The sequence below is a fragment of the Pelodiscus sinensis genome, chromosome 1, assembly GCF_052426305.1.
Source record: "Pelodiscus sinensis isolate ZL-2025 chromosome 1, ASM5242630v1, whole genome shotgun sequence".
Taxonomy (NCBI): domain Eukaryota; kingdom Metazoa; phylum Chordata; order Testudines; family Trionychidae; genus Pelodiscus; species Pelodiscus sinensis.
This window is the reverse complement of record NC_143052.1, coordinates 170,199,548-170,224,440: the sequence shown is the minus strand read 5'-3', so window position 1 is coordinate 170,224,440 and position 24,893 is coordinate 170,199,548. Positions and strand designations below refer to the sequence as shown.

General features: G+C 39.7%; 1 protein-coding gene across 4 annotated transcripts in view; it reads left to right on the top strand.

Moving 5' to 3' along the window:
• CADM2 (cell adhesion molecule 2) overlaps positions 1–24,893 on the top strand; it is a 1,018,160-nt gene that overhangs the window by 315,227 nt on the left and 678,040 nt on the right. The gene's annotated exons all lie outside the window — the stretch shown is intronic.

Here is a 24,893-nt window from a genome sequence, read left to right as displayed (position 1 = left end):
CATTTTGTATCTTAAATAAAATGCATGAATGAGCTTTGGGTAGATAAGGGTGGTTTAAGCTTGGATCAAGCTTGCATAATTAGCAACCCTGAGATTTCAGTATAAGTACATCTAGGAGTATGGTTAGATATAATATTACCAACAGAGAGCTCTAATTACTGTAAGACTGTTTTTCTATTTGGATCAAAGTCATTATTTTTCCACCTATATTTTTGATTTTGTGAAAACATTCTTATTTTGGAGTACCATACAAAGATAAACAACATATGAATTGCAGAATGAGGCAGTGCTTTCTAACAAAAGCAAATAAAATTAAATATAATCTCAATTTTTGCTTTTATTCTGTTTGTAATGAAGGGATAATTAAGCAACATGGATTCTTTCTTTTAATCTCAGAAGGATAGCCGTGTTAGTCTGTAACTTTAAAAACAATGAGTAGTTCCGTGGCACCTTATAGACTAACAAAAATATATATAGTATCATGAGCTTGTGTGTGTTTTGCCTAAGAAAGCTCATGACGCTATATATATTTTTGTTAGTCTCTAAGGTGCCACAGAACTACTCATATTTCTTTTGTGTGTGCGTTTATAAAAAAGTGTCAAATAGTTAAGTTTTACGAAGTCATTTTTAAACAGCTTTTTTATTATGCATTCTTATGTACATGGGTGCCTTTGGCTTTATTCAGCAACTGATGTTCTGTAATTTTAATGTCATATCCATAGAGGACAGTTATTTCCAGGGGGGGAAATCATCTTGGTTTCACTTTAGTGGTAATCCTCATAGAATCAAACTTGACAAATGTGCATTTCTATTTATAAAGCCAGATTTTGTTGTTCTTTGCATTAAGAGCTTAGACTGTATGACTTAGACAGTATGACTTTGTACACTTCATATCTTAAATAAAATTAATGAATTCTATTGAGTAGATAAGAGTGGTTTAAGCTTGGATCAAGCTTGCATAATTAGCAACCATGAGATTTCAGTAAAAGTATAGCCATGAATATGGTGAGATACAGTATTACTAACAGAGAGCTCTAATTACTATTAGACTATTTTCCTACTTAGATCAAATTCATTTTTGCTACCTATATCCCTTCAAACAAATTGTTCTAAGTATTATAGTGGAAATGTGCATTTTGTTTGCATTCCTCCATTTTGCTCTTTTTAAAAGAAGCTCACAGTAGTTAAGTGGGAAGATAAAAATAAGTTGTGTAATCAAGTCTTGCTACTGCAGATAGTGGAAAGAATGGCTGCCACCTATCTGCTGAACACTTAAGTTATTAATTTATATGAAATATAAATGCATCAAAATATTTGCCAAAGGATTACTATTTATAGGAGTTATGCTACCCAACTTCCACATCAAGGGAGGTTAGTGACACTTTAACAATGGCATAGGCAGTAATTCAGTAATCATTTTCTTCTCTTGTACACTTAGCTGGGAATGGTTCAATTATATGGTTGTTAGTTGATGGGCAAAATTGATGATGTTGGTGTCTAATTTTGTCTGATCTGATAAGTGAATCTATACTGTTTAAAATGTTTTAATGCTTTTGTATATGTGCTTTTGGTGTCCAGATTTGAGTTACTGATCATAACTGATCTCTTCTCAAAATGAGTGATATTTGGTTACAATATGTTTGATTAACACAGAGAACATGTATAAAATTAATCATTGATACTAAACAATCCTTCCTTAATTTTATGGTGCACAAAATTTTCTTTCACATTTCAAATTTAGAATGTGGCTGACCTTGCTGTAAGATACAGCAGAGCACCGTAAAGTTTTAATACTGATCATTGAAGTGGCATGGGTTCAGTCAGTGATAATAGCAGCTGACTTCTATTTGAGCATTCCTTAAACACATGGGCTGCATCTAGACAGTTTTTCTATTACAAGTACTTCCGCAAAAGCGCGTCTAGATTTGCACAGATGCTTTTGCGCAAAAAGTGCTTTTGCGCAAAAGCATCCGTGGCCAGTCTAGATGCAATTTTGCGCAAGAAAGCCCCAAGCGCCATTTTAGCCCTTGGGGATTTTTTGCGCAAAACAGTTCTTCCCTGTCTACACTGGCAAGAGGGTGCAAGAGGGCTTTTTCCCGAGCGGGGGCATGAAAGTATTTGCGCAAGAAGCACTGATTTTATACATTACGAAGTCAGTGCTCTTGCGCAAATTCAAGTGGCCAGTATAGACAGCTGGCAAGTTTTTTTCGCAAAATCGACTGCTTTTGCACAAAATCTTGCCAGTCTAGACGCACCCATGGTGTACAGCTGTGTTCTTTATGTAAGACTGACAAACATGCTCTCTATCTACCTCCACAGAATCTCTTGCACTTAACCAAAGTTTGCTGTTTGTCCCCATTATGACAAATATTTACTGCATATTTTGCATTTACCTGTCATCTTCTCCACTCTTTCCATCCTAATTCACATTTGACTAAGATTATATTCTAAAATCTTTCTATTTGCTTAGTATTAATACAGTCTCTTTCACAGGGATTAATTGCTATTAGTATCTTTGATCTATGTGATCTTCTAGGATTTTAAATGCAATTCATTTTATTGCAACTATATTCAATCATTGCCTTTCTTTATTTGAATAATCTTTGCTTATTGTGACCATACCCGCTGATACAATTTGCATTCTAAACTCATAGGCTACGTCTACACTGGCCCCTTTTCCGTAAGGGGCATGTAAATTTCACCTATCGTCGTAGGGAAATCCGCGGGGGATTTAAATATCCCCCGCGGCATTTAAATAAAAATGTCCGCCGCTTTTTTCCGGCTTTTAAAAAAGCCGGAAAAGAGCGTCTAGACTGGCCCCGATCCTCCGGAAAAAGCGCCCTTTTCCGGAGGGTCTTATTCTTACTTCAAAGTAAGAATAAGACCCTCCGGAAAAGGGCGCTTTTTCCGGAGGATCGGGGCCAGTCTAGACGCTCTTTTCCGGCTTTTTTAAAAGCCGGAAAAAAGCGGCGGACATTTTTATTTAAATGCCGCGGGGGATATTTAAATCCCCCGCGGATTTCCCTACGACGATAGGTGAAATTTACATGCCCCTTACGGAAAAGGGGCCAGTGTAGACGAGCCCATATAGTTTAATAAGATGCTGTTATGCTTTTCAAAGAGAATGTGTACAATTATGAGTAAAATACAATTATTTGTTCAATTTGTTGTTTTTTGTAATGTTATCTGAGTCTTAGCATTGTTGATATCTTTTATTGTTGAATAAATCTTTCAGTGAAACAAGATTCATTCTGTTGCTACATGATATTTTAAAAATTATATAGTTTAAGAACATAAGAATGGCCGTACTGGGTCAGACCAAAGGTCCATGTAGCCCAGTAGCCAGGTACCCCAGAGGGTGACCAAGACAGTTACCAAGCGATTTGTCTTGTGCCATCCATCTCCAGTCTTCAACAAACAGAGGCCAGGGACACCGTTCCTACCCCCTGGCTAATAACACTCCATGGACCCAACCTCCATGAATTTATCTAACTTCTCTTTAAACTCTGTTATAGTTCTAGCCTTCACAGCCTCCTGTGGCAAGGAGTTCCACAGTTTAGGAGAACTCCAAGAATAATAATTATATGGCATTGAAAGGATGACTAAAGCAGTACAGGTTGAACCTCTCTACTCTGGCACACTGTAGTCTGTCAACATCCATTATCCAGCATGATTTTAGTTAGCGGGGTATCCATTTGTCATGGGTGTGGCCAAGTTTCCTGTGGGACCTTAAAGTTTGTACAGGTGCCAGTCTTGGCTTTCTGTGTACTGTGCTCTAATTTAACCCAAAATGTCTGCTAAGAGTGCAGCAAGCAGTGGGAATGTTGGTAATGCCATTAAGCATAAACATCTGTTTTATGCTTTATCTACTTATTTCCTTGTGCCAGTACAATACAAATGTGTAACAACACTAATATTTTGATATGAAAAGAACTGATAAGTTTGGCTAGGCATAGTCTTATATAGGCTGTATCAGTACAGTCATGAATTAAGTAGCACTGCAAGCAGTGCTTTGTTTATTCACCTCAGCAAAATAGGAAAAATAGAGACCCACTTACTACAATATAGACCTCCCGTGGTTCTGCAAATTCTCTGATTCAGCACCCAGTTTCAGAGGGTGCCAGACTAGAGATGCTGAACCTGTATTTCTCAGTAGCACTTCTGCTTTTCTCAACAGAAGGGACAGGGGAAGAGATAGTAGGGGAAGAAAAGGATAGAGAAAGAACTTGAAATACAGGCAGAAAGGTTGGGTGAATGCTATGGTATTCTCTTGAATTGTTGGTAGGTTGGTCAAATACTTGAAGTTTCTTGAGAAATGGTTGTGAGAAACTCAGGAGCGGTCTCTATACAAGTTGTTGTCAGCCGGTGGCCGGGGTAGCGAGTGGTCTGTGAGCCCTAATACACCCGAGTCTTTGACTGCTAGGACAAAGGTCCCTTCGCAGCGGGTAGCCAGGGAGGCTGACGGGCACCCCAAGAGCCTGCCCCGTGGAGGCGACACAACTCGACACTTAGCTCTTACTGTGTTTACCCCTGACCAGCTATGATTCTTTTAATTGTGTTTGGTTCTGTTACAGCAACAGGAGGAGTCAAGTTAAAGCTTAAACAATTACAGGTTTATTTAGAGAAACTTATAATCATACGGTTACAATGGCTATTGCTCTACTTCTTAACTGCTAGCAAATACAGGTCTTAAGTGGCTACAAAGGAAGGAGGGAAAACAAAACACAGCAAAATATTGGTTCCAAAATGACAACTTAGCCTTCATAGAGCTCTAATGCTATACGTGCACAATGACAAAAGAAAAGGACACATTCAAGTACAAATTTTCCCCCCTTCTGCGTGTCTCGATTCCAGCGTGTCAGGCCAGGATTGGTCACTCAATTCCTTGGAAAGATTAATATGAAGCTGGGTGTCCATGTGGATCTCGGGAGTCAATCACCTAGCCTGACCAGCAGGCAGCTGATGGATTGATACTCAAAGTGAGTATGCTGCTGGGCCCATCTTTATACCCGTGGGGTCACGTATTCTCTTTCTTATCTAAGGTGCCAAATTGTGCTGGTTTGTCTTTGTCACGCCAGTTCTTACAAGGGAGTTGTGAACTTAATTTACACTTGTAAATGGGAGTACTGGACATTCTTTACTCAGAAGGAGATTCCTCTCTCGGGACGGTTGTGTGATCGTATCAACAAAAGGGCCAGCCAAGGGCAGTTTCTGCAGCCTCTTGGTCAGCGATTGGCTTGATCACCCTCTTATCTATGTTTACAGTTATCCAGGGTCACGATGAGCCAGCATATCCGGGCCTTCTGTCAAGGCATCAAAGACTATGCTGATTTTATTGCTCTCTGTGACCTGTGTGCTCCAGGCACCTCAGAGGGGCAAGCAAGATGGATGTGATGGCGGGGGGGGGGGGGGAGGGAGCTGCAGGAGTGTATCTCTCTGAAATACAGTCATTAGGGCTAAAAATGTTGCAAGAGGTGGACTTTTGATCAGTTCAGCATCAACTTTCCCAGGTACAGATGTGATGGGCAGCTCAGTGCTTAAAAAAAAAAGGTGCTCTAGTGGAAAAGTTGTTGAGCTCTGACTAGAAGTGCCGGTACTGCATCTGAAGGTGGCAGTACTGCGTACCGGGAAGTACCATCACAAAAAAAGCACTGGATGGGCTAATGCGAACCAGGAAAACTGTACATGCATAAGCACTGAGCCAAACTTTGGCTGGGTGAGAGGCATGACACGCTGCACAGACAGATGGCTTTTCTGCATGATACATTCAAGGTACATGGATTAGAGCCAGGGAATTCCCTGAAATCATCAGTATCCTCTGGATAAAAGGACACACCACATCCTTTCATTTAAGTTATTTATCCTTCTCCTTGAGTGGATAACACATGAGGCTCTATTCTCCTTCAACATAGTACATTGTTGTTAAGCTAGGTTTATGGATGTAGTGAGTTAATGCTAAAGGAGATAATTTGATCCTTGATTTGGGTCAAGAGTGACTGAAATGGCCTCAGCTGGAAACTGTTTCCAAAAGCACAAGTTGTAATGGAATCACAGAATTTGATTCTTTCAACTGCTTTCCTTTTGATTTAGAATTGGCCCTTCTATCATTTTTAATTATCTTTATGAACCAAAGTGTGCCTAAAATAATGTTCATAGTTTTATGAGTTTACTTAAACCTAAATATTTAGTTTGTACATTTTGATTGGCTATTGTTACATAGTTAAATTATACATGCTTATGTTCTTTGTTAATGGAAAGGTCAATTCTTAAAATATATTTTTGAACATTGTGTAGAACATGATTAAGGAGGCTTTGGTTTATTTTCATTGTTTTGGTTTTTTGCTTTTGCTTTTGTTTTGTTCTTATCCTGAGTGATGAGATCAGTATAAAATAAACAGGGTATTCTTATTCTTAGAACATTTACGCTATTTTTATGTTTTTTATTTATAGTTTCATAGATTTTAAGGCCAGAAGGAACAATTATGATTATCTAGTCGGAGCTCTTGTATAATACAGGCCATAAACTTCTCTAAAATAAATCCTAGAGCATGTCTTTTGTTTACATAATTATTCTAGCTATAAAGAACCTTCTTAGAGTTGAAATCATATTCTGAACTTTGACCCCGCTTCAGTAATTTCTATATTAGTTTTGGGCAAGTAATCACAGAAGCAATTATGGACATTTGTCCGTAGGCTGCCTTACCACAGGTGTAACTGCCTGATTGCTCTATTTTAATTACTGTAGAACCCCAAGCCACTCATATACATCTCAATTAGATATACAGTATACTTAAAAGAAGTGAAGTCCCCTTCCAAGCACAAGTAAACATGTAATTAATTTAGTTTGATATAATGCACAATGAGAAGATGATATTAAGCCTACTAGTTATGCTATTCATTGTGATTATGAATCTTAAAACTAATGGAGATGTTTTCATAGAAATGGTTAAATTGTCGCATAAAAGCTCAATCAACCGTTCTGATTAAAACATTGAAACTAGAATAGGGTAGTTTCATTGAACCTAGAGTTCCTTAAAATATGCAAAATAACTTCAATAATGGTAATTGCTGAGACAATGCCAACTTTAGGATTTTTGTTTTTGAAGTCTTTGAAGTCTGACTTTGCAGAACAGATTGTGACTCTCTGGCCCATTACACACCTGCAGAGATTTGGTGTTTTATTTCTCTTGGGTGAAACAGCAGAAGCCCCAACCGTGTTAATCACTGTCAGAACCAGTTGTGTAAAATGCCAAAATGCAATGAACTGGTTGTTTTATAATAAATATGACAAGACAATTTAAAGTATTGTTTTGTTAGGCTTGTGATTTGTTGTAATTTAAGATGTATGATAGTGCTTCAAAGGAAAATAATAGCTGGGACCCCCCCAAATAATCCTTTCACTTGCAATAAAAAGTGTATAAAGCAAATTAGATTACAAGTAACTAAAAATTGTGAACCATTCTGTTCACTGTTTTCAATTAATGAAATTAAAATATATGAAACTATATGGCATGTAAATCCCACTAGTTCATCTTCAGGGCCGTCCAGTGTTAGTGTCCTATGCAGCCCAGCACTGGCTCCCTCTCCTGGGGTTTGTGAAGGCAGAAACTGTGAAGGGAATAGGTGATTGCTCACTCTCTCAGATCAGACACACTGGATGGGATTTGGTGCTAAATCCAAGCCGATACAATGGGGGCAAGGACTGGGGGCTGCCAAAGCCCTAGCACTGAGGCCCCATATGCAGCCTAGGGCACTACTAAATTTGAGCCCTAAATAAGTGCTTCTCTGTGCAGCTGTGTACACCTAAGGACAGCCCTGCTCATCACCCTCTATTTGAAGAGGATACTTGATTCTGTTTCAAACAGAACTGCTAATCCCAGGGACTCAGGTGGAGGAGGCTACTATATACTCACAGGCACCTTTGTCTTTTTCGCAAGGGAAACTTTCTGGGAATAACTGCTTATTAGGATCCATTGAGGTCAATTTAGACAAGAATTTATCTGGAACCATTTTCTCCCCATTACCATGTGCAGATGAATGCCTCCTGCCTTAAGAGTCATGGCACAATTAATGTCATATGGGATCCACATGTCCTGTCAAATCCAAGCTCAGTGTTTTGGATATTCTGCATTTAAAAAGCATGTCCTTTAGCCAGTCTACTGTGTTTCACACCGAGGGCAGTTAACATGTTCTTGTCTTTGAACTAAATTACATTAGATTTCACCATAAGTACTTACCCAGCATAACGTATAAAATGCGTAGTTCTTCTTGTGAATTCTGTACACTGGAGGTTTTCAGCAAACCTCTTCAGACTGTTGTAAATAGCCAAAGGCTTCTGTGGGGATACTTTGACCACCTCCACCTGTGATCCCTGGATTCATAGTTATCGTGGAGGTATTTGAAGTGGATTCAGATTCATTCATTCATTCATATTTCCTCTCTCTCTCTCTCTCTCTCTCTCTCTCTCTCTCTCTCTCTCTCATATATATAGAAGATGATGAGGTGATTTCTCAGATGCCCTTTTTGTAACCTCACCTCTGGATGCAGTTGTGACACAGGCAGACCAAATGCCAGGCTTGTGCTGTGGCCCCTAGTTCTCACTAAATGAAAGCAGTCTGACTTACCTCTGTGTTACAATTATTAAAATTGATGTTATGTTTATAAGAATGTATTTAGTGTTTTTAGAACTGGTTATAGGCTTCTGTCTGAATTAATCTTACCTATAACATTTATCCACCATGTGTAAGGTAACATTTAAGTGTTGGTTTGATAACTAAGAAAATATTTGCTCTGAATGTCAAAGCCACACAATCTGGAGAGAAGCATTACTGTGTGTGAAATATTAGTTTACAACAAAAGTTGTCATCTTCTGTCTGAGAAACGAAGGTATATCGACACCATACAAACCATTGTGCAACATTAGTGGACAAAAGACTTAGTTGATTGCTTTTCCCATATCCATGAAAAGAAGTTAGTCAAAAACTTGTATCCCATCATCTTGAACATTTTTGAGGAGGCAAGGGGGGAGAGAAGAAATAAGGGTACGTCTACGCTAGCACCCTAGTTCAAACTAGGGAGGCTAATGAGGATGACCAAAATTGCAAATGAAGTGCAGGATTTAAATATCCCACGTTTCATTAGCATGTTCACAGCTGGTCGCCATTTTGGAAATTGACTAGCCCGGAAGAACTGCCTGCGTCTACACATGGCAGAGAAGGGTGAATCCGAAGTAAACTTCTTACTTCTAATTACCAGTTAAATCTCATTCCATGAGGCTAATGTAGACGTACACTAAGTTCTTGGAAGAAATAAAAGTCCTTGTCAGGAAGAAGTTATCTCTATGTTGCTTGAACTCTGAGGGTCCAAGATTCTTAAGTATAAAAGAGGGTATGTCTACACGACAGAGTTAGTTCGAACTAACTTAGTTCGAATTAGTTAATTCGAATTAAGCTAATTTGAACTAACGCAGCTAGAACTAAAAACTAGTTCGAATTAGCGTTTTGCTAATTCGAACTAGCAAGTCCACATTTAGTGGACCCTGAACAGAGCTTAAGGATGGCCGGAAGCAGTGCCGGCAGGGCATCAGAGGAGGACTTAGAGCATGGAGATGCTGTCTCAGGCTAGCCAAGGGCTGCGCTTAAAGGGACCCGACCCCCACCCCGGACAGACAGTTCTCAGGGGTGCCTCGCTTGAAAACCAGTCCTGGCTTGGAGTGCCCGGAGTGCCCACACTGGGCACATCACAGCACTCGGCCATCAGACCGGCTGCACTTGCCGCAGGCTGCCATCTGGGGAAAGGGGACAATTGGGGGGCTGCAGGAGAGCTTCCACCCCCAGAAGCCCGCAGAGCCAGCCCAGTCCTCCCCATCGGGGGCTCGTGCCCCATTCCTCCCTCACCTCCTTCCACTTACCCTTCCCTAGCCCCCCTTCCTGATGTACAAAATAAAGATAACGTTTCTTCCAACATTGACTCTGTCTTTATTGAACAAAACTGGGGGAGACTGGGAAAAGGAGGTGGGAGAGGGGAAGAGAGAGGCTGGAAGAGGGGAGGGCAACTAACATGATCAGGGGTTGGGAACAGGTCCCAGATGAAGAGAGGCTACAGAGACTGGGACTGTTCAGCTTAGAAAAGAGGAGATGGAGCGGGGACAGGATAGAGGTCTCTAAAAGCAGGGGTTGGGTGGAGAGGGTGCATACAGAAAAGTTCTTCATGAGTTCCCATAAAGAAGGACTAGAGGACACCAAAGGAAAGGAATGGGTAGCAAGCTTCAAACTAGTAAGAGAAAGTTGTTCTTCACAAAGCAAAGAGTCAACCTGTGGAACTCCTTGCTGCAAGAGGCTGTGAAGGCTAGAACTAGAACAGATTTTAAAGGGAAGTGAGATCAAGTCATGGAGGTTGGGTCCATGGAGTAGTCTTAGCCAGGGGGTAGGAGTGGTGTCCCTGCCCAAAGTTTGTGGAAGGCTGGAGAGGGATGGCACGAGACAAATGGCTTGGTCACTGTCTTCGGTCCATCCCCTCCATGGTCCCTAGGGTTGGCCGCTGTTGGCAGACAGGCTACTGGGCTAGATGGACCTTTGGTCTGACCCAGAACGGTCATTGTAAGCTCAGTGGACCCCCTTGATTTTCATGCACACCTGTTCCTGAGTGGCCAGGCTGGCAGCTCTCCTGCCCTAGACGGTCACTTTCCTGTGCCTAGTGCGGAGATCGTAGACGAGGTCCACGATGTCTGCACTAGCCCAGGAAGGTGCCTGCCTCTTGCTGTCCAGGGCAAGCTCCCGGGAGCCGCCAGCCTGGTCCTGGGAAGAGGGGGTGGGCTGGGGGACATCGGGTGGGTGGCTCTGTGCTGTGCCAGGTGCAGGGTCTGCTGGCTGGGTGCTGGCAGGCTTGCACCTGGCACGGGCACCATAGCCAGCCCGTGCCCCTTTAAGAGGTCCGGGGCCGGGAGGGGGGCATAGAGTTTCCCTGGTGTTGGCCAGAGTGGCCACCAGGGAAACCTGGGGAAGACTAGCCTCCCACTAGTTCGAATTAAGGGGCTACACACCCCTTAATTCGAACTAGCAAGTTCGAACTAGGCTTAATCCTCGTAAAATGAGGTTTTCCTAGTTCGAACTAAGCGCTCCGCTAGTTCGATTTAAATTCGAACTAGCGGAGCGCTAGTGTAGCGCCTATGAATGTTAGTTCGAACTAACATCCGTTAGTTCGAACTAACATTGTAGTGTAGACATACCCTAAGAGATTCCCTGCTATTTGGCCTGGGTTAGCCCTAGAGGACTCAAAGAGCATACATGTATAGCAGCTTCTTACCTTTTGGAATTTAAAGAAGTAACTTCTGTGTGTATGTTTACTTGCTTGTTAATAACTCATTCCTTTTTCTTAGATAACAAATCTTTAGTTAGGTATTTATAAGATGGACTTTAAGAACTGTATTTGGTTTGAGATTGGAGATACACTTAGCCCGGGGTAATTGACTGGCTCTTTGAGACTGGGATTAACCTGAATATAATTGTGATTTTTGGTGTAAAGAGCTATCAATTGAAAAAGCAAGCATGCCTAGATGGCAAGATAAATCAGTATCCTGGAAGACTGACTGACTCTCCATTTTAAGGAGCTTGAGGAGTTCACAGTTGATTACCCACATCACTTTGTTTACCTAAAGAGTTCATAGATACAGATCCTCGTAGCTTCCAATGGCTCCAGTTCGCTGTTTCCAGCCAAGGAGAGCCATGGGAAGTGGCATAGCCCAGGCTTCCGTGTAAATGAAGCCCACAGGCTTGCTAGATGCTTTCTTAAAACAGGCCCATGGAACAGTTTGAGAAACACTGACTTAGGATACACTATTTTTGATCTTGAAGCTCTATCAATGATTATTTTTAGTAGAAGGATGTGAATCATTTTTGTGTGGTCATTTAAGTCTTTTTTTTTGGGGGGGGGGTGGGAGAGGGGACTCATCTGAGATTTGTAAATGTGGGCCATCCAGAGACGTGTGTACTTCCTACAGGTCAGATCGACAGGCATCCAAATTTGGTTAAAAGTAGATAAGAATCCACAATTTAAACATCTTTCTTTCGCAGTGGTAAAATAGAATATTATGCTTTGCTTCTTTTCTTCGTCTCCAGAATATGGAAGAAAATTCAGTGGGATACAGCCAAATTTATTAGTTGAGAAAATATTGGGAAGGGGGACCTGATTCTCAGAGCTTCTGACCCAATCCAAAATTAATCTGTTCACTCTGACAATTCATGGTTTTTGGTCCTATCAGGATGGGAATGGGAAACACAGACGTGCCAAACCTCATGCTCTTCACCTGAGCATGATATCTAGCTGTGGTTGTGCTGAGCTTATCCATTAAAAAAAGAACATCTGCTAATAAGTGTAGCTCCATCACATGGAGCTCGCTTAAAATTGAGGTTTTGATCTTTTTCTGGTCTGTTTCCAGTCATGCACTTACATTTCCAGCGTTTTTAAGGTAATAACTGACTATTGTATCTAGTCTCTTCTTTTGAAAGAATTCATGTTGTTAAATACTCTAGTAAAATGAATTTAAAATTCTTAAATGAACATCTTCTAGCTGGGAACTCATTGGTCTGCAGGACTTGAAGTTGGTTGTTAACCAAACTCATGGAAAATTCCCGTGACTATGGGTTTTTCATTTTTATTGCCTATAGCTTGGGGTGAGGAGCCTTTTCTTTTAAATTGAGGGCTACTGACCCACAGAAAAATGAGTTGGGGGCCAGGGACTATGGGGAGGCAGTGTGGGCTCCCAAATGTCGGGGGATGCCCTAAACCTTGGGGGGCTGATCCAGACAACCCAGGAGCCAGATACGGCCCCTGGGCCTTAGGTTCCCCACCATGCTCTAGCTGAACATTTTACTACTGGGGTCCGTTACCTTGGTTAGAGTGAGTTGCAGGCATGGAAGGTTGGGTGGTTCCTACAATTTTGGTGATGATGAAATTTGTAGAGTAATAACATGACCACTGATTGATGTATAGCAGGAAGTTAGATGAAAACTTGATTTATATTTTATACTTCTTGACATCTTTTTTTCAATGTTTAAGGCAGTTCTTAATATTAATGGCTATTATTAGTCATGAAGCCTACTGACTCACTTTTTTAAAAAATGGTCATAGTTCCAATATGTCTATTGGGAAACACATGCCTTTAGTTTTCATGATTTGGATAAGACACATTTTCTGAAAGCAATAGTTTCATTTTATATATTTGATTTGGAGTTTTGCATGAATTAGAATATGAATAACTGGCATAGTCCAAATCAAAAGCTTAAATCAGCCTCATACATGTGGTATGTTTTAATTTTATTTTGTAAATAAATTATGTTCTTCTGTTATTAGTTTCTGACCTTAACAGCTGCTTTGTTCAAGTCTATCTGTTGGAAGTCTTCTGCTTTGATTTTTGCATGAGGTATACGATGGATGTAACATAATATCCAGTGTGTTCCAATCTGGGTGCATAAAAGTAAGCTTGCAAATCACTGGCTGGATTTTCAGAAGTGCTGTATATCCATTGTTTCTGATGACATCTAGAACTGTGGGTGTCTAGTACCACTGAAAATGTGAAAATGGGCTGTGCTCCTGGCATGCCTATAACAAACCCATGAGAAATAATTTAAAAGACTGTGCAATAATTTTTAATTAATTAGAAACATTGCTTGTTTATAGAACAATATATATAAAATATTGATTCAGTTTCTTCTGAAAAAAGTAATGCATGTTTTAAAAAATCAACTAGCTAAAGATTAATTTAAACACTTCACTCAGTGTTTTTACTTATTAAGAATTCTGACTTACTAGGATCATATGAAAGTGATGATTAAAATAGAATTTTTTCATATTAACTTGCTCCCTGGGAATACCTGTTGTAGTAGAAAGAGATCCTGAGGCGGTGTATGAGGCCTAGGACCTGAACTGATGTCAAGCCCCGCTGACACAAAGTAAAGTTAGTAAGAGTTAAGCTATGAGCATAAATCAGAAACTGTTGGAAAAGAGATGCCTGCTTGCATATTCACTGTAACTTAGCAAGAACAGGGCTAGCATTGCAAAATAAAGGCATTCGTCATCACTGAGTATGCATATAAACACATTCCGGAAGGGTTTGACCTCCCTGGTCTGGCACCCTTAGGACCTGACTGGCCCTGGATGAGGGATTTTGCCAGACCAGGGGGAGGTTATTTCTGGACCCCTGCTTCTGGCCCCTCTAGCCTGCCCACTGGCATCCAAGCTGTCATCCGAGCCAGCTCCCCACCTCCTGCCAACCCGCGGGGCAGCCATCACTGCCATGGATCCTGGACCCTCTGGGGAGCCCTGTGCTAGGGTTCCAGGACCTGCCAGGCAACCACATGCTCTGCACTGTGCAGGGTCTCTGGGACCTGCAGGGCAGCTGCATGTGCCATGCTGGGTCTTCAGGATCCTCCAGGCATCTACTGGTCATGGCTCCCTGCCCCACTGAGCTATCATAGCTCCCAGCCCAGCAGTGCAGCCATGGGCCAGGTCTCCCAACCCCGCTTGGCAGCCCTGCTGTCATGCACTGGGCAGCCCGACTGTTAGCTCACTGCAGACAGCCCACTGGTCAGCCAGTCCTGCAGGGATCCTTATAACTGGCCCTACACCGGGACTCTCTGGTCCGTATCAAACCATGGATGTTGCCGGATCAGAGAATCCCAGTTAAGAAAGTTTCAGATTGTTCCAAAATACCCTGATGCAAGGTTATGGTGTTAAACTCCCTGAAAATGATACAGGGGCACACTAATCCATCCTAAATATAAGTGCAGGATGAAAGTTTGATGGATAGAGATATTTGGATTCAACCTACTGGTACGGTGTAAAGGGCAGTAACTACCCATGTCAGGGTATATGTAAATTGTATGCGTATATAAGAGGATTTTCAGAAGGACTGTCTTTGTTCGGCCTGGGAGAAACAGAGGGTCCCACCACTCACAGGGATGAGTCTGTTGTAATGGTCATACATGTGGTAGTGTAAATATAGACATGGATCAAGGGAGCTAAGACTGTGCTTCATTAGTAGTAACCTAGTCAAGTGCCTTTGCCACTGAACAGATTCTGTGGTTGTCTTGGGCAGTTTAATCAAAGTCTGCTCTATGGGCTGTCTGGCTCTTTACATTACTTTACCAGAGACAGTGTAACACACAAAGAGAAGACACTTACAGACAATTGACAGCATCAGTAAGTTTTCAGACTCATACACACCCTTAACTCTTGGATTATACATCTAAAACTATTGTTCAGCTGTGACAGAAAGATCTGTTGTGCCCTTCACAGGCGACTAGCTTCTGATAATCTCATTTTATCTTCAGCACCAGTGTACAAGAAATATCAATTGCAATGTTATGAAGTACTATTCCAGCTATTGTGACTGTACATTTTAGACTGGAAAGCTTTATTGATAATCCAACAGAAGAGATTGCAAATTTCTTGTTGAAGGAACACTGCTGACTTGTTTAGACCAGCAAACTGCCAATTATGTTCAACATCATTAGAAACTGACTCTAGAAATCTTTAGAGCTCAGAGCTCTCTCTTTCCAACAGTCCAAATACTCAGAGCTCTCTCTTTCCAACAGTCCAAAAATAGTTTACACAACATGACACTGCTAGCATACAGAAGTATTGGGATATTGATTTGTAGCTGGGCTTCAGAACCTATTCTTGTTCCAGCCTGTACAGCATTTATAGAGAACATACAGTGGAGATTCTCTTCACATGATACATAAATTTTTCTGGTTTCATGTGGGAAGCCTATCATCTTTGAGGAGTCTTACCACTGTTGTTTTCCTGGAGAGTATCCTGCAGCTATCAAAAGGAAAGCTCTCCAGATAAGATCCTTTCCAAAACTAACCTGTTTCTGTCTGTGAGGAAGACTAGCTAATAGACTCTCCCTAAAAGTCAATTCTTTTCCTGTAAACTGATACACTGCTAGTCGTCCAACAGTATGGCTATGAAGATACACTTTTGTTTTAGGACAATAAGTGGTTGAACGAAAAATGAATCAGTATGTTCAAGGCTGTGACATAAGGTTAAAGTTAGAAGTTTGAGGCAAGAGAATAATTTGGGAAAGCAGAGGAAAAATATTTTGAGGCAGTGGAGAGAAGTCAAATGCTGAGTAACTTTTCTAAGAAGGAGCATTTTACATGTTAGGATGTGCTGCAGGATGTCTTGTTCAAGGCTATAAGGACTTAAAGGGTTGGTGGCACTTAGTAGTTTTGAGGGGGAGGGGGTGGTGACGAATTCATATGGACTTAGCTTTGAGAAAGGTATAGTGTAGAAATTGTCATGATAGATGGAATGTGAGTGGGGGGATAGGATATATGTCTCAAGTGGCTGGAGGGAGCCAGCAATACAGAAACCAGTTTGAAGGATTTTTTCCAGATGTCCAGAAATCAAATTTGGATTTTCAAAGTCATGGGATGGGAGAAACTGAGAATTAAGAGTGAAAATGGAACATATTGAATTACTGGAATACCTTACCTAGTGTCAGTTACCTAGTAGCAGAGGAGATTGTAAAATAAAAAGGTTTTGGGAAGTTTTGTAGGAATGGTTTCAGGATAGATGGAAGGAGTCGTGCTGAAGATTTGGGGGATTTGATTTGTAGAAGAAAAAAGTTCCTGTGAGAGACTGGAAGTGGCTTGGGTGTTTGTGTGTGCAGGGGAAAGGGAGGAAGGAAAATAGATGAACTAGTGTAGTTTAATATTAGCGTGTTGTTACTGTGATTGAAGGGCTCGTGCACAATGATTGTATATTTAAATATTAGATTAAATGACAGCTGAAAACATGCAGGTCAAATAAGCTGGCCAAATTTGTCAATCATCCATGTAGTGCAGTAAGTGGGAATTTAGTTCCTTGTGCAGGCTGCTCTTGTCATAGATCATAGGCTGGGAGGAGAATGCTCAGTCAGCCTTTATTCTTAGTTCTTTAACTTTCAGGCTAGTACCATATAAATACTTTGATAAATATGGTTGCTATCATCACAATAGGAAGAACTTAAACATTTTTAATATTCGTTGACACAAATAGGATTAGCAGCTCAGCTACATTTTCATAAAAGTCTTCCAAAGAATGGACGTGGGTTGTGGGTTCCAGTACTTGATGGAGCAGTGAATGAAAGACATGTTGTACACAGAATCCAGGAGGTATGAAAGTATGTCAGCAACACTGTCTCCAGTTTAAAAACACCCACAATGCTTAAAAATAATTGCAAAATAAGTCAAATTTAATTTGATTGTGGGTTTCAGTTCTAAGTTACATATACATATATTTCCTCGTGTCTTTTAAGTATAAGCAGCTTACAACTTTTTGTTTGTTTCATTTAAAACATCTTGTTCTGCAAACAGAAAATGCTGAAAAGATAATGCATTCAACCTTTCAGTTGGTTACTGAATTTTTCTGTTTCTTCCCCTGACACTTTATAATAATGAACAAGATAATTGGTTAATGAAGAAAGCATCTTGTATTTAAAGATCTACATATTTATGTGACCTTTCTTTGTTCATAGATGCTAATATTTATTTTCTTTTCTTGTTGAGATTTTATTTAGTGTTCTGTGACAAATAAGAGTATGATTAGTGAAGCTGTAAAGTTCTCATGGTGGCTGCCTGTGTTCCCAAGATAGCAGCATTAGTATCTGCAGAAGCAGTTAATGCTGTTTATCATTACTGACAGAGGCTGGGGAACCTTGCCAACAGAAGTTGATGAGCTTTGTGATTTAAATTCATAAGATGATGTTATAATATTTATATTCATTTCACATAGAAAAGTGAACAGGTAAACCAATCTTGTTGATAAAAATTAATTAAAATCATATTAACATAGTACAGTACCAGACTGGTTACCAATGGATATTCCTGGGAAATTTTCTGTTCAGCTTCTTAATTTTTTTATACTTAAGCTAACATTTTCAAAACTGCAGAGGGGAAAGCACTCAAAGGAAATATGCAGTGATTTATTCCTATATGTTATAGAAGTATATTTACAGATCGCTTTGGAACATTGCTCTAGAATATTTGTATTTTTGAGATCTTGAATTCTCCTCATTCTCACATTCCACATCAGAGCGTTTTATAGAGTCCAGCATCAAATTCGGTACCACCTGTAGTTTAATGTACTCCATTTTGTAAAATGTAGTAGTTAACGAATTTTCAGAATCTGAGCTTCTTTTTGTATGTCAGTCCAATGTCCATGTAGTGCCCATTCACATTCTGTAGAATATTTCTTTGCTGAGCGCACAAATAACATGTCTGTTTAAATGAGCGCAGTGGCAAGATAGATGATGTACATTGTACAGCGATTACAGTATCACTTTGTTGGAGACACATTGCATATTCATAGACATACAAAGGGTTAATGTTATTCTCTCCTTGTCTGCTTTACCCTATCTCTTCTCATTTTGTTTCTTATCAGAGTTTTCCCAATGCCTTCTGTTCTTTCTCTTTTTTATTGCTGTTCACTCCACTTCTCCTTTTAATATAACTTTGTGGCTCTTTGTTTCACCATTCTGTATGTATTGAGTTGTCTTTTTTTCCACGTACAGTTCTCTTGTTCTGAAGGTTTGGTGCTTGGCTAATTAAACTGTTGCAGTATTAACACTTCCTCCAGTGCCAGTCAGTTGCTGAGAAATTAGGCAGTCCAGCAGGAGAACTGGGAGGATTTGTTTCAAAATGTATTTTCACATTATATGCAACACAAGTAAATATTTTGATTTGGAGCCTTATTTTCCGGTGCATACAGGAAGGTGGATCAAATAGTCTCCAGAGTTCTGTTTTTTAAAAGGAAAACTTCTATGATCAGTTACTATCATACATAACTAAATTAATACTAGAATTATGAATGTGTGTATACATACGATTGTCAAAACTTTAAAACACCTATAGGTATTTTAGAACCAGAAATGTTTTGATTTTTTTTTCCAAAATGGGTAGCCAATAGACAATCCAGATTGCCAATACACTCTGGAAAAAAAGAGTCACTCTCATTATGTATATTTTGTAGATTTTATTTGCTCTTTTCAGGTATGTTAACATATTTTCAGCATGGGTCATAAGATGGGTCATTATGCTAAATGAAATTGCCAAAGAAAACAAGAATAAAATATACCTAAAACTCAACCATGGGAGAATCCTGGCGTGTTCTTTGGTTCCCTTGTCTCAAGCTAATATGTCAGTTCTGAAAAGACATAAATCTATGCTTAGCTTTTATGCAGACTGAACAGTTCCATTGAGCTCATAGAATTTAAAGTTAAGTATAGATAAAAGTCTTTTCAGTATCTTGAGAGACCATTCATGCAAAATTCTGAATGCAGCATGGCTTGGAGTTATTTGCACCTTGCAGGATTGGATCTCTTTTCAGCAGATAGGTAAAATGGTAGTTTCTTATAACTTTTTATAGTTAATTAAAATGTTTTAAAATATTTGTAATTTACATATGTACACAGTTTGTTGATGATGATCTTCAGGGATGGCACTGTAACTTACATATTGGGGTTATCAGAGTAGAATCATAGGACCGGAAGGTCAGAAGTTCCTCCAGTCCAGTGTCCTGCACTGATGGCAGAACTAAATATTATCCAGGCCATCTCTGATAGAATGCTTGTCTAACCTGCTCTTAAAAATATCCACCAATTGAGATTTCACAAGCTCCATGGGAAATTCATTCTAACACTTTACAACCATCATGACAGTTACAAAGTTGCAATGTCCTAAACTGCTTTGCTGGAATTTAATCCCATTGCTCCTTGAAGGTTAGGGAGAACAATTTTTCTCCCTCCTGTTTGTAACAATCTTTTTTTAATATACTGTACTTGAAACTGTTACCATGGCATTTGTCCTTTAACTCTAGACTAAGCAAACGGTGTTTTCAATTTTCCTTCATAGATTATTTCATGGATCTTAATCGTTTTTGTTGCTCTTCTCTGGATTTTCTCAAATTTGTCCACATCGTTCCTAAAATGTGGCAACCAGAACTGGACCCAGTACTCTAGGTGATGTGTAATCACCTTGAAGTAAAGCAGAAGAATTAGCTCTTGTGTCCTGTGTACAACAGTTCTGCTAATACATCTCAGAATGACTCATCCCTTTTTATACCAGTGTCACACTGTTAACTCATATTTAGTTTGTTGATCCTATATGACCTCCAGATACTTTTCTGCAGAACTTCCTCTATGCAGTAATTTCCCATTATTTATGGGTGCAGTTATTCTATTCTAAGTGGAGTAGTTCACATTTGTTGTTATGGAATTTCATCCTGTTTACATTAGACCATTTCTCTAGTTTGTCCAGATCATTTTGAAATTTAATCCTATCCTCTAAGGCACGTGCAACCCCTCCCAGCTTACAACCTTTGTAAGTGTACTCTTTCTGCCATTATCACAATCACTGATGAAGATATTGAACAAAACCAGACCAAGACCTGAAACTCACAGGACCCCACTTGATATGCTCTTCTCCACTCAAAATGTTATATGAGCCACTAATAACTACTCTCTGGAACTGGTTTTCCAATCAGCTACACACATCCCTTATCATAGTTGCATCGAGGTTCTATTTTCTTCATAGAATCCTGGGACTTGAAGGGGCCTTGCAAGGTCATCCAGTCCAGTCTCCTGCACTCATGACAGGACTCAGTTTTATACATACCATACACAGAAGTGTTCCTCTAACCTGTTCTTAATAATCTTCAATAACAGAGTCCACCAGGTTCATAGTCGTGCTCATTCTGACTTAATATTGATTCTAGAAGCTATGACGCTTTGGTGTTGAATGGTGGGAACACATTAACTGATAAGCCATGTCAGAGTTCTGCTGCAATTTATAAAATGAACCATGTTGATTTATTCAATTTTGCTCCTCAGTTAAGAGAGAAGGGGACCACTAAGTTAAAAGTTGAAAGATTATTTTTTTATTTCTGTTGAAAAGTTTTACTCACCAAGAAATGAATGAGTCAAGCAAAAGATGAGATGGTTATATGTATTAGGGTTAAATAACATTAATAAAATTGTTGTCCAGCTAATATTCCCATTTCATGATTTCATTATAATGATCTTCCAAATAATAACAAACTCATTTGTTAAGTTTCCATGACAAACATGCATGCATTAATCCTGCCCCTATTTGTTTATTTTCTGAAAAAAGTCAGAAAACATTTTTTCATAACATAATGTTAAAAGTATGATCTTAAAAAGCAGTTCATTAGGTAACCATGTAACTGCTGAAATTCTGATCAGTTACGTGTTTACACTCTGCAGGCTCTGCAGTATAAACTTTATACTGCAGAGCCTGCAGTGTGGTGTAGCAGCTGTGAGACATACCGGCTCTTACCTGACAGCCTGCTCCTGCGGAGATGGGTGCTGCCTCTTGCTCCTGGCTCTAATACAGAGCCAGCAGCATGGAGTGGCACCTACTCTTCAGGTGCAGGGCTGGGAGCATACATGTAACTGTTATAGTAACCGATAAGCTCATGCTTTTTGGTTAACCATTTGATCTGTTTTATTATTACATCCTTAGTTAAAGTAGGACTGATCAAGATGTTTTTGACATAATGTAGTTAAATCAAAATAAAAATGTTTTCTGGGAGCATTAGAGAGACAAGATATGGGAGGAAATATCTTTTATTGACTCAACTTCTGTTGGTATGAGAAACAATCATTTGAGCCACACACAGCTCTTCTCCCAATCTGGGAGAAGTACTCTGAGCATCACAACTAAATGCAAGTTGGGACAGATTTAGCGTAAGTAGTTAGCCACATTCTAAGGGATGATTCATAGAGTGGCCCTCTAACTTCCCTGCAGTCATAGGACAAAAACAGAGGGTTAGTGGGTTACAGATGGTTGTAATAAAGCATAAATTCATGATCCAATCAGTGCTCATTCTGATAGGAAGCCTGCACCACACGTTAAAGAGACAAGCCTAGGAGCTTAAATTTATATCTCTGAGAGACACTAAAAATCATTGACTGAAGAGAGACACTGGATTTATGGCTGCTTATAACAATCTGTAGCCCATTAATCCCCTCTTTTTTGTCATATGATTACAGAGAAATTGAGTAATATTTGATACTACAGGTGTACCTCCCTCATCCGGCACCCTCGGGACCTGATTGGTCCAGAATGAGGGATTTTCTGGACCAGGGGAGGTCCTTCCCAACATGTCCTGTGCTGAACTGTCTCCAGCCTGGCCATGGGTGCCCTAGTTTCCACCGAGGCCAGAGCTCTGGAGCCAGTGTTCCATGGCTGCAGCCAGGACTGGAGCTCCACAGCCACTGCTGGAGCCATGCAGCTGCTGCTGGAGCCCCATGACTGGACCCTGAGCTCCGTGGCTGGGGCTGGAGCTTCGTAGATGCTGCCGGACCCCAAGTTCCATAGCAAGGGCCAGAGTTCATGGCTACAGCTGGGGCCAGAGCTCCTCAGCCATTGCTGACCCCCTGCTACCTCCCGGCTGCCAGGGGCAGTGACTCTCCACTGTGATGCCGGCCTCTCCTCACTCCCTCCGCATGGGTCTCCCAGCTCAATTGCCAATCCCCTCACAACGCTTCTGACCCACGACCCTACCTCCCTATACTACTATGGATGTTGCCAGACCAGAAAGTCCTGGTTAAGGGAGGTGCAACCTGCATTACTAAATATTACTGAAACAATGTTTTGATAATTCCAAAATGATTTGTTTGAATTTATTCTGCAGGAAATTTCAGATTCCATTCTTTATTGAAGCAAAAACAGATTTTAAAATATCAGAAATATATGCAGAACTGTTTTTTTTAACTAGCTCTAGGTTTCAGGATAGATTTGTCTTAGTTAATTCAGAATCTCATTGGAGGAGCAGAACAGAATAAGTTATAAAAAAAGGTAGGAGGAAGAACATGGAGAGGAAAAGTGATATACGAGAGGAAAGAGCAAGAATCCAAGATTCACATCTTGTGAGGTTGCTTGGAACACAGCAAAAATGTTGGTGTTGTCAGAGCATTTTTCAAGATCAGGAAAAAGGTCTAGTGCCACTCCATAATGGTGGTAGTCACAGTGATGATGGTTTATTGGTGAATGGTAATGTTGGTGAATACTACCAAAGCTTCTGTATGCTCTTCAGAAAATAAAATGTTGAAAGATGGGAAAGGGACAACTACAGTCCATCAGTCACATTTCTGCTAGTCTCTAATTGTCTTTATTTTCTACTCTTAAAATAATTCTAGTGCTCTAATGATCTACTGCTATAACAATTTTGTAATTTTACCAGAACCTTTGAAAACCTCTAATCAATAATTAAGTTTGCTCAGACACTCAGTATGAAGCATTTCTTTAACTGCATTATGTGTTATTTTCAACAATAATTTCACAGAACTTGTTTACTATTAGATAGATAGCCTCTCACATACTTTGGACAGCTGAAGATTTAGTAGACTGTGGTGCAACATGCTACCTTCCTGACCCTCTCAATTCATCAGAGCATAGTATTGAGATATAATCATCTGAACTAATAAAGGGCTTCAACATGATCCATTATATATATGCCTACATTATATCTATCTCCTCAGGTTGGCTGTTGAGCTTTGGCACTGTTCCTTCATGCAGAACTTTCCACTAGCGAGGACTGACTTATTTTGGCAGAACCTTTTCAGTGAAATACCAGCTGAAATGTTTATTAAGGGTCATATATGATCCTCTTATCTCTGTAATGTTTCCAAGTGATAGCTAAGTGAATTCTGCATGTAGATTTAGGACAGTATGGGCTCTTAACGCACTTCTGCTGATAACTTTAGTGCAGTAAATCATGTTTGTGAAGAGAAATAGGGCTTCTCTCGGGTGTATTAGAGGGCAAAAAAGTGTACGTGTGAGAGAGTCAGGCATCAAATGGGGGCAAAGTAGTGTGTTTATATGGAAGCTTTGTTTTGTGTGTATGCGGGGGTCTGCTGAAAAGCAGTGTGTAGGATTGAGACCTAAGAAACAATCTAGCTCTCACGGATATTAATAGGAGTCTTTCCACTCATTTTCTTGTAATTGAAGTTGAATCAAGTTCCTTTTTACTTGATGTGTGTATCTATTGCAGAAACACTACATAGAACATCTAATACTAATTGTTTTTTTAGCATAGTTAAGAGTGGAAAATATTTGGATATGGAGGAAAAAATCTTGCACTCTCAGATAAGCAAAAGTACTATTTTTTTATCATTTATAGTAAAAAATATTCCATGGAAAAGTAAATGCTCTTCACTGTTGTGCTACAACATTACATCTAGTTTTCATTTGCTCCAGGATACATTTGAAAATATATTGATGTATTTTATGCTCTTTATTTTTCTGTTGAAATATTTTAAAGGTATTCTCCCTTGTGGCTAGGATGAGCAGAATGCCAATTAGAAAAAGAATTCTTAATTATAAATACTCTTTTATCATTTTTTTTTGTCAGTTGCTGCAGATATTCTCTTTTAAGGACAATCATTGGCAAAATAACCGACTTCTTTCGTACTGATGTCTTTTATTTTAAAAGATTATATAAACCTGCCCGATCAACAGTGTTCTCATTCTGGTTAGAGAATACACTTGCTCAGCAGGGTTTCTTTCTGTCAACTGTTTGAATGGCAGATGTTAATGCCAGAGAAACACTGTGTCTGCTTATGTTTTCTTTATGGGAAAGATTCTTTCTGAAAGGTATTGTTTAAATTTTTATATTTATCTTTATAAAACATTAAAATTGAAAGAACAGTATTACTTTTAGGAAACTTTATTATATCTGAGATTTTTTTCCCCAAGTAATCAGAATTGTAAAGACTTTGTGGATGCAATGAGCAAGTTAAATAAGCAAGTGAATAAAATATAATCATGGAGTTGTACCAAATGTGTGTGTATTATATCAGGGGTTCTCAAATATTTTCTTTCTCTCCC